The 9,067-nt window shown below is 42.0% G+C and overlaps 1 long non-coding RNA gene across 1 annotated transcript; it reads left to right on the top strand.

The window, feature by feature from the left end:
* Positions 1-7,202: 7,202 nt before the first annotated feature.
* On the top strand, positions 7,203-8,622 carry LOC147636970 (uncharacterized). Its single transcript, XR_015266138.1, has 2 exons — positions 7,203-7,276; positions 8,240-8,622. It is a non-coding gene; the product is annotated as an uncharacterized LOC147636970 (long non-coding RNA).
* The last annotated feature ends 445 nt before the right edge of the window (positions 8,623-9,067 follow it).

The following is a 9,067-nucleotide window of genomic DNA, read 5'->3' on the forward strand; positions in this document are numbered from 1 at the left end:
GGGGAGGGTGAGGTGCGCGGTTCGTGGTCGTGCCATTCGTTGTTGGTGCTGTGTGTTCTATCCTGTGGCGTTATGTGCTGAAGGCCGGTGTCCTTGCTTTGCTGGTGCACTGACAGTGTTGTGTGCTCCCTTATGCTTTGCCAGTGTGCTGGCGGATGGCCGGTGTGTTTGCTTGCCTATGGCCGGTGTGCTGGCGACTATCCATTGTCACAGTGTGTCCACTATAGACGCATGTCTACTCGGGCACTGACAACTGCTGTCGCACTGGCTTTCATGCCGGCATTCCTCACCTTCACTGTAAAGGACAATAGTCCTGGGTCATTTGAGTGCCCAATTCACAAACTGCTTTTTTCCTGACAGGAAGGTACGACGGCAACAGATCTTTCTGGCCCCAGCGCTTGCTCTGATACCAATATTGGAAGCTCATGCTTGGCCCTCCATAAAAATAAACTTGAGAAGAATTCTTAAAATAGATGAAAGCATATGTATGCGCGACACAAGAATGGGTTAAATCTCCCCTACCATGAGAGTGGCTCACGTCCTCTTCATGGTGTATTTAATTATTCCCTTGTACAAAAATCAAGAGCCAAAAATACATGTGGCCAAAAATATGGATCTCCACTTTGGGTTTGCATAAGCCTAAATACAAAAGTGTGAACACTCTAAGGTTCACTCATGAAATAGAACTAATGTATATCAAAATCTTGCACACTAATGTGCACATAAAATATCACTACCCATTGCCGATAATAAATAATCTCCACGCACCATGCATCAATAAATTTCCGTCAATGCAAGCTCAGTGGATCCATGCACATCCCGCACACTAACCCTTCCACTAATCTACACTAACATTCACAATATAATCTCAAAATATGTGACAAGTTAGAGGTGATTAGCCTTGCTTGCACATAAAATAAATATCCATTAAATAAATCCATAAATACCAAATAATTAGAATAATTCCAACATCGATGGTATTTCAAATGATGGCCTTCGGCAACTATGTCCACTTAGTCATGTAGTAAAGAAGTTGTCAGCTCCATGGATTCAAGATCTTACCTTAGGCAATGGCACATGTGTGGTTCACTTGTTGTTTATATTACTACCCAATTACATCTTTACACTCTTCACTTGTTCCATGATATTTTTGTTTACATCTTTACACTCTTCACTTGTTCCATGATATTTTTGTTTACATTTAGGTACCAGTCCACCCATGACATGTTGAGATATTGAGCTCATCTAGTGAGGTGGTGGAAACTGATGACCCGCTTGGGGGATAGGCCCCACACTTACACCACTAGCATGGTTGGTGAGATCATGGGTGATATGCGGCCAGTGGGATGACAGGCTGTGTGACAGCTATTCTAGAGACTGGCATAGTTATAGTGCCAGCTCACTTAGTTGGGTTCACACTATAGAGAACCCTAGTATGTATTTGGTTGAGTACCTTTTCATATGGTGGACTCTTATCTTTGTATATGGTGTGTTGAGTGTTGTGTGAAGGAGAAGAAGATTTTTAGCCTCTCACCTTGTGTATTCTCTTTTAGGGTTTTGTGAGTGTGTGTGTGCTTTGCAAGAGCTCAAGCTCTCTTCTCCCCTATGTCTTTTCATGGTATCAGAGCCTGGTTCATGCTAAGGGCTAAGCTGTAAGCAAGAGAAGCACAGGAGGTGGTACGAGGGTAAGAGCTTCATCTACTCTTCCCTATTTGTGTTGGCGACTACACCCTTGTCGCGGGAGCTCTATGGGAGGCACCTGCAAACGATCTCTGATTGAGGAGCTTTCTTCGCGGGAGTAAAGCTCTTTGGAAACTATCGGATGTCCTATCAGACAAAATTTTTGGAGCCGAAAACGCGTTTCAAGTGCATTAGGACCTCCGTTTTTCAGAAAGCAGGCGATTTCGAGCACTGCGGGTAAGTCATCGATTCTCTGCAAAACTCTGTTTTAAGAATTGCAGGAAGACAGATTGGTTGTGCAGACATTGTGTGTGCTGCAAGGAGGTCAACATTTGCATTGGGTGTATGTATGTACATTGAGGTCACTGGTTGTGACATTTGAGTGTAATACAGTACCGCTGCAGAAAATAGAGCAGTTTGTGCAGGACAAACCAGAGTGCTGTTTCTGGTAAATTTGTGTGTCTGGCAAGATGTCAAATGATGGCATAAACTAGATTGTTGCTGAGAAGCTTGATAAGAACAACTTCCATACTTGGAGGTTCAGGTTGACAAATTTCTTGATGGGAAAGGGTTACTGGGACTACATAGAAAGTGAGCATGAAGAGGCACCGGAGATACCGGAGATCAATCTGACTGCTGCAGATGTGAAAGAGTTCAAGGATTGGAAAACCAACAAGGAGCCAAAAAAGTTATATATTGGCTCTTTATTAGTATACAGGACACCATGATTGGGCACATACAGGATGCCATGATTGGGCACATATAGGATGCCAAGTCCCCCAAGGAGGCGTGGGACACCTTGGTAAAACTCTATGAAACGAATACCAAGGCACGAAAGATACAGTTGAAGAATGAACTTCATACTGTGGAGAAAAAGAGTATGTCTATGAATGACTATGCATTGAAGATCAAGGGTATTGTGGAACCCCTTGCATCTATTGGTGTTTCAGTAGATGATGATGATGATAAGGTGGAAGTCTGTCTACGTGGTCTCGGGCCACAATACAAGGCGTTCAAGACATCTATTCAGACTCGTGAAAACATTCCCAATTTCACAAATTTGGTGTCTATATTGATTATAGAAGAGAAGAGCTTGGGTGAAGACCAACAGCCTTCACAAAACAAAAATAGTTCAGAGCAACAAGCCTTCTACACAAGTTCAGGAAGAGGACGAGGTAGAGGAGGTCGTGGACACGACCAAGGAGGTGGCCGAACAGGTAATCAGAATTATGGCCAGCAGCAGCAACAACAACAACAGTCCCAGAATTCACAACATACAGGTGGAAGAGGGCAATTCAGAGGCAGGGGGAGTCAAAGAGGTCGTGGAAATTGGCAAAGGTAGTATAATGATACACGTGGATGCTTTTATTGTGGTAAGCTTGGACATGTGCATGCAGATTGTTATAAGAAGCAGGCTGACATGCAAAATGGAAAATTGTACCAAAACAACTATGCATCCTCGAGCAAAAACAATGAGGATAATGAAAGGTTGTTTGTTATGCAGCATGTCATTAATACCATGTCTGAAAATGTTGAAGCAGCATATAAAGATGATGTATGGTACGTTGATTCAGGTGCTTCAAACCACATGACAAGTCATGGGGAGTGGTTCAAGGAGATGAAAAACCTTGAGAGACCAGATTTTGTGGAAATGGGATGACATTGCTCATCCAATTGCCCATGTTGGAGATGTGCCATTGTCTATGCAGGATGGCAAAGTGAAGTAGAACTAGGGGTAGGGACGGATGATGCCAGCAAGATGATGGTAACCACTCAGAGTGTGACAAGGAGGAAGCCTCAGCTAAGGCTACCATTTATGCTAATTATTTTGCTGTGTAAGCCACCTATATACCTTGACTTATCCCATCATGTATCTCTCATACTAACCATGTTTGTAAACATACCTAGCCAACTTACTGTACACCACACCTGAGATAAGACCTTTGGGCATAATGATGGTCATCATACACAACATAGCCATGCTAGCATTGTCATCAACATGGTGTGTCAATGGTGAGGAAGGTGTTAACATTGCATGGCCAACTTAGCATGGGAATATAGACTTAGTTGAGCATTAGTAAAGTCTCATAGGCTTAGCATGGGAATATAGGCTTAGTTAAGTATTAGTAGTAAAGTCTTATTGTAAAACACCTAAAGTGAGAACATGTGGATAGAAATCTCATGGGTGTAGGTTGCTTGATAGGTGTCAAAGGTTTAAGGAGGATTGTACCATGTGTAGAGGGTAATTTGGCATTGTGTTATGCATTATGATCAAGCACACACCACTGATGTATATATGTTGTAAGCCATGCTCATTGTTGCTAGAGTATTACTATAATGCAATTTTAGTCAATTTCTACATTGTTCTCTCTTTCTATTCATCTCTCTCTCTCTCTCTCTCTCTCTCTCTCTCTCTCTCTCTCTCTCTCAATATTAACTTTAATTTCATAATGAGGTTTATCTATTTTTAACCTCCTTATTAGTGTATGTGCGTGCGTGAGTGTGCGTGCACGCGCATGTGTTTAATTAGTTAGAAGCTCACAATTCAAACTGTTAGTCTACTCTTTTTCCACCAAGACCCCTCCGTGGCCCATGATGCAGGAATCTAACACACTTCCACATTTTGCAACATCCTATGGCCATTAAAACTTTCATTTATGGGAGAAGTGCTATCACCCTTCAAACTTCCTCAAAAGTATCATGCTCGTCTAAAATCAGACAAATGCAACAAGTGTGTTAGAATTGGCTCTTTTTTGCACCATGGTCCACATGTGGCACAAGGTGCAAAACTACAAAATTGAGCACATTGCCATACTTGCCCAATGTTTGATGGACACGTGTTGTTGTGATTTGGTATATACTTTGAAGTTGATGATTTTTTTATGGATTTATGATGCCCATTGGTTGAGTGTAGACCTTTGGACAGGGTAATGGCGGCTTGATGGGGAAGGTCTGATTCCTAGGGTTAGATTCTACATGGGAATTTCTAGGTATTTATGTCGAGCGGTGTATGCATTTGAGATAGGCTCACAATGCCCTTCAAGTTGATTTTGTTAGATTAGGTTTTAGGATATTTGGTCTATGTAATTTTGATTATAAATTTGAAAGGGATGCAAGCTATAAATACCTCTTGAGAATTTTGTTAAAGCCATCTATTCTCATAGTACAAGAAATACACACAACACAAGGGAAGAATGCTCACCCTCCTGTGTGTGGGGGAGATTCAATCCAGTGCTAGTATTAACTCTCTTGCATGCTCTCCTCCTCTCTCGAAGCGGAGCCTCTTCTCTATAGCAAATAATGGTGATGTTATTCTTGTTTATGCATTCAATTTGCTATAATGTGTGTGTGTGTGTTGTCTAAGCTATGATTCTTTGCTCAACTTGAAGCTATATGGTCTTTTATTTTGTCTCTCGTGTTGTAGTGTATGCTTGTCTCTCATTTATGGAATACGTGTGCATTGTGTTGTGTTGATTTAGTATGGTTTTCTTCCTGTGCACACGACTATGGAGTGCATGGAATTGTGTGCATGATGAGAGAGGGAAAAAGAGAGCATTCTTTGCCTTGTTTTATTCCGAGGCTGCTGCCAAGTAGGCCTTATAACACCATGAAACTTTGCAAGTGAATGTGAAGTGATCCCATGGAACCTCATGCAAATTTTAATGACCATTTGACATTGAACAAGTATGGGGCTGTGAGTTTGCCTGTCTTTGCATCATGGCCCGTATGTGGGGTCCAAGGTGCAAAAGTACAAAATCTAGGACATTGAGACATCTTTTTGATGTTGGATTGACTTGAAACTTTGCAAGTAGGGAGGAAGTGACCATATGGATAGTTTTGGAAAGTGTAATGGCCATGCATCATCAGACAAAAGTGGCGGATTGATAAAATTTGCTCTTCTTGCAACTTGGTTTATATGTGACCCAAGGTGCAAATATTATAAAATTTAGCACACTTCCACACATGTCCAACGTTCCATGGCCATGAAAGTTTTCTATCAAGGTTTGGGGACCCCATGGCGTTGTGTGCAAATTTTAATTTCCTTCTCTAGTTTTCTCAATCTTTTATCTACTACTTTGCCTTTGTGAGACTAATGTTGGCATTTTTAAGAATTTATTGAGGTTCTTGAGGAAACTTGATATGTTCAAATAGAAATTATCATGTAACTTTTGCAAGACTTCATTGAGCTTTTTGGGAGGCTCCGTTATGATCAAGCACATGAGTTTTTAGTCATAAATTTTATGCATAAAGCCTCTTGAAATTTATTGTTCGCTCATATGTTGTGTGAAACTTCTAAACTCAAAGATAGATCTTGAGCTCTTGCTATCTCAATGGAAAGAAAGCCTATAAACACTCCATGTCTCACTCTACATGTTTATATTCACCTATAAACACTCCATGCCGCCTCACTCTACCTACATTTATTGGAAGATTTTTTTTTCCTGTCTACAAATTATTCATATCAAAGTGTCTCAATCAAAGTCACAAGGAGAAAGTCTTTCTAAAGAGTTTGTTGAGGTTCAATAATCGATTTTTTGCAAGGTTTTTTTGTAGTTGCCTCTTGGTTCGATTAAGACTTGTGCATATGTATGTTTTTGAGACACTTCAAAAAAAAATTCATGAGATCTTATTCCATTCCTAAATCACACACGAGAAATTCACCCGACTATACACACACCATACTCGAGTATCACAAAGGGTACCACCCCAGACACTTCTATTTCAAAATGCTAACATTGTCAATGAGGAGTTCTACTACGTTAACTTTATGGATACTATGTCAAATGTTACTTTATGCAATTTCAACGGAGTACACGTAAGGGAGCAAAAATCTCAAAGTTTATTCACTCGCTACTCGCTTTGCTGCTTCTGTAAATTAATCTCTTCTCAATATGCGGAGCTTTCAATGATTCTGGTCCATAGATATTTTTAAAAAAATCCAAAGAAAAATCCCATGGAAGCATTTTTTCCACCCCAGCCTCCTCTCCTTCTCCTCTATTAGCCCCTCCTCCTCTTCCTCCCTTTCTTCGCCTCTCACTCTACGCTGCAGGCCCTCCCTCCTTCCTCCTCCCCTTTCTCTACAGGCACCTCCCTCCCTTCTCTCTCTACGGTTGCCAGCAGCCCCCAACACCCCTACCGTGCTCCCCCCTCCTCTCCCCCCCCTCTCTCTCTCTCTCTTCCCCCCATGCGTTCTCTCTACACGATTTAAGGCGGGCGCAATAACCTTCTCCGAAGATCTCATTGGGCAACTATTTGAGCAGTTGCAACCGCTGGAAAAAAAAATAAAAAATGCAGTAATTACGTAAAGTTTAATACTAAGGTCAAACCTAAGGTCAAACCTTAACAAATTATATAATTAAGTTCCCTCAACTAATTAATGAAATCTTTTTCCACTCGTTGTAGGCCCCTATTTGGAAAGTCAATGTAAAGCACGGCGGAAAGTTGAAACCTCAACTTTCGGCGGCAGTTATTGACCCCCTTTCTACTATATATGCGGGGTGAAGTAGAGCAGCACTCTATTGGGAGGCGATGGCACAGCGTGGAGCGACTGTGTTCGTTGTGCTACTAGTTTTCTGTGCATTGCTAGCGCTTCCAGGTATTTCCATTTTTGCAAAGGCCCGTTAATGGGGTTAGTTCTCTCTCTTTCTCTCTCTATTGGGCATGTTCTAGTTTAGTACTTCTCTCTCTCTCTCTCTCTCTCTCTCTCTCTCTCTCACACACACACACACACACAATTGGGCTTGTTGCAGTTTAATTCTGCTCATGTGTCTCTCTTGTTCTAAATTAGCTCCTCTCTCTCTCTCTCTCTCTCTCTCTCTCTCTCTCTCAATTGGGCTTGTTCCAGTTTAATTCGGCTCTCTTCTCTCTCTCTCTCTCCCTCCCTCATGTTGCATTCTACCAACGTTAATACCTCTCTCCCCCATATTGTGTGTGTAATAAAAGAGGACCCTTGCACTACCTTTCTGCCACCCACAAGTGGGGCAGATTGGCTAGTGCGAGGGCCCTTATAAAGCCATGATCCACTCGAGTTCAAGTCCCACCATTGGTCGTATATGCCCTCGTGTTGCATTCTACCGATCTTAATACCTCTCTCTCTCATGTAGTGTGTGTGTGTGTGAGATAAAAGAGGACCCTCACACTACCTTTTTGCCACCTACAAGTGGGGCAGATTGGCTAGTGCAAGGCTCTTTTTATGAAGGCCATGATCCACCCGAGTTCATGTCCCACCATTGGTCGTATATGCCCTCGTGTTGCATTCTACCGACGTTAATACCTCTCTCCCATATAGTGTGTGTAATAAAAGAGGACCCTCACACTACCTTTTTGTCATCCACAAGTGGGGGCAAATTGGCTAGTGTGAGGATCCTTATAAAGACCATGATCATCCCGAGTTCAAGTCCTACCGTTGGTTGTATATGCCCCATTGTACGGACGTTAATGCCTCTCTCTCTCTATCGGGCTTTGTTCTAGTTTAGTTCTGCACTCGCCCCCCCTTTCTCTCTCTCGTCATTCACAGGTCTATTTTCAAACCTGCTTCTAAATACCTTCCTGTGTGCAGACGCACCTACTGCTACGGCGTGCCCGCAATTTTGCTATGGAGGGGCGTATGCCACTTGTGCTGGCCAGCGCATCGACAATGAGTGCCTGAATTGCTGCTTCTTGAAGGGCAAAGGATGCCAAATCCACCTCGAGAATGGATCCGTCCTCGACTGCGACTAATTGCCACATGATCTCTAATAAAATAACACCTGGATTCGTGATAGAATCATTCCCATAAAGGGTCTAAAACGGCGCAGCTGAAAATAAAATAACACCTACGTGTTTATGCTCTAATACACGTACCCACACATTATAATCCCCTTAATGCCTTCACATGCTTTGCTTTGTACTAGACCCTTTGTCTATGAACTTTTTATCCCCTAAGGAAGTTGTTTGTTCTCACGAGTGAATGCTTAAATTTGAAGCCCATTTTAGGCTTCAAACGTCCCTTTTAGACTTAAAAAGATGCCTAAAAATTTACTAACGGTTGCAACTATTAAGTCTCAAATAATTACCAAAGCATCATATTGAAGCCGAAGCTGGGTATAGGGTGTAAAAACTTGGGATGTAAAAGCATGTGTGTGGACGTCTATGTGTGTGTGTGTGTGTGTGATAATTCATTGGAACAAAGCTCAGTCATAATCGAGAGGAAGAGATAAATGTAGCTATGAAAAAGGGTAGAGATTAAGTATACCTTGGGTGATGTAAGGACACATGGACCTTTACATGATTTGTGTGGGAGTCACTAATTGAGAGGAAGAGATAAATGTGCATTGGAAAAAGGGTTCTGATGATGAGTACATTCGTCTTCCCATGCTTTTATGCGGGGGTTAGATGTTGGACATTA

This window comes from Cibotium barometz, chromosome 7 (genome assembly GCF_041138505.1).
Source record: "Cibotium barometz isolate CiBa-2024 chromosome 7, ASM4113850v1, whole genome shotgun sequence".
NCBI classification, from domain to species: Eukaryota; Viridiplantae; Streptophyta; class Polypodiopsida; order Cyatheales; family Cibotiaceae; genus Cibotium; species Cibotium barometz.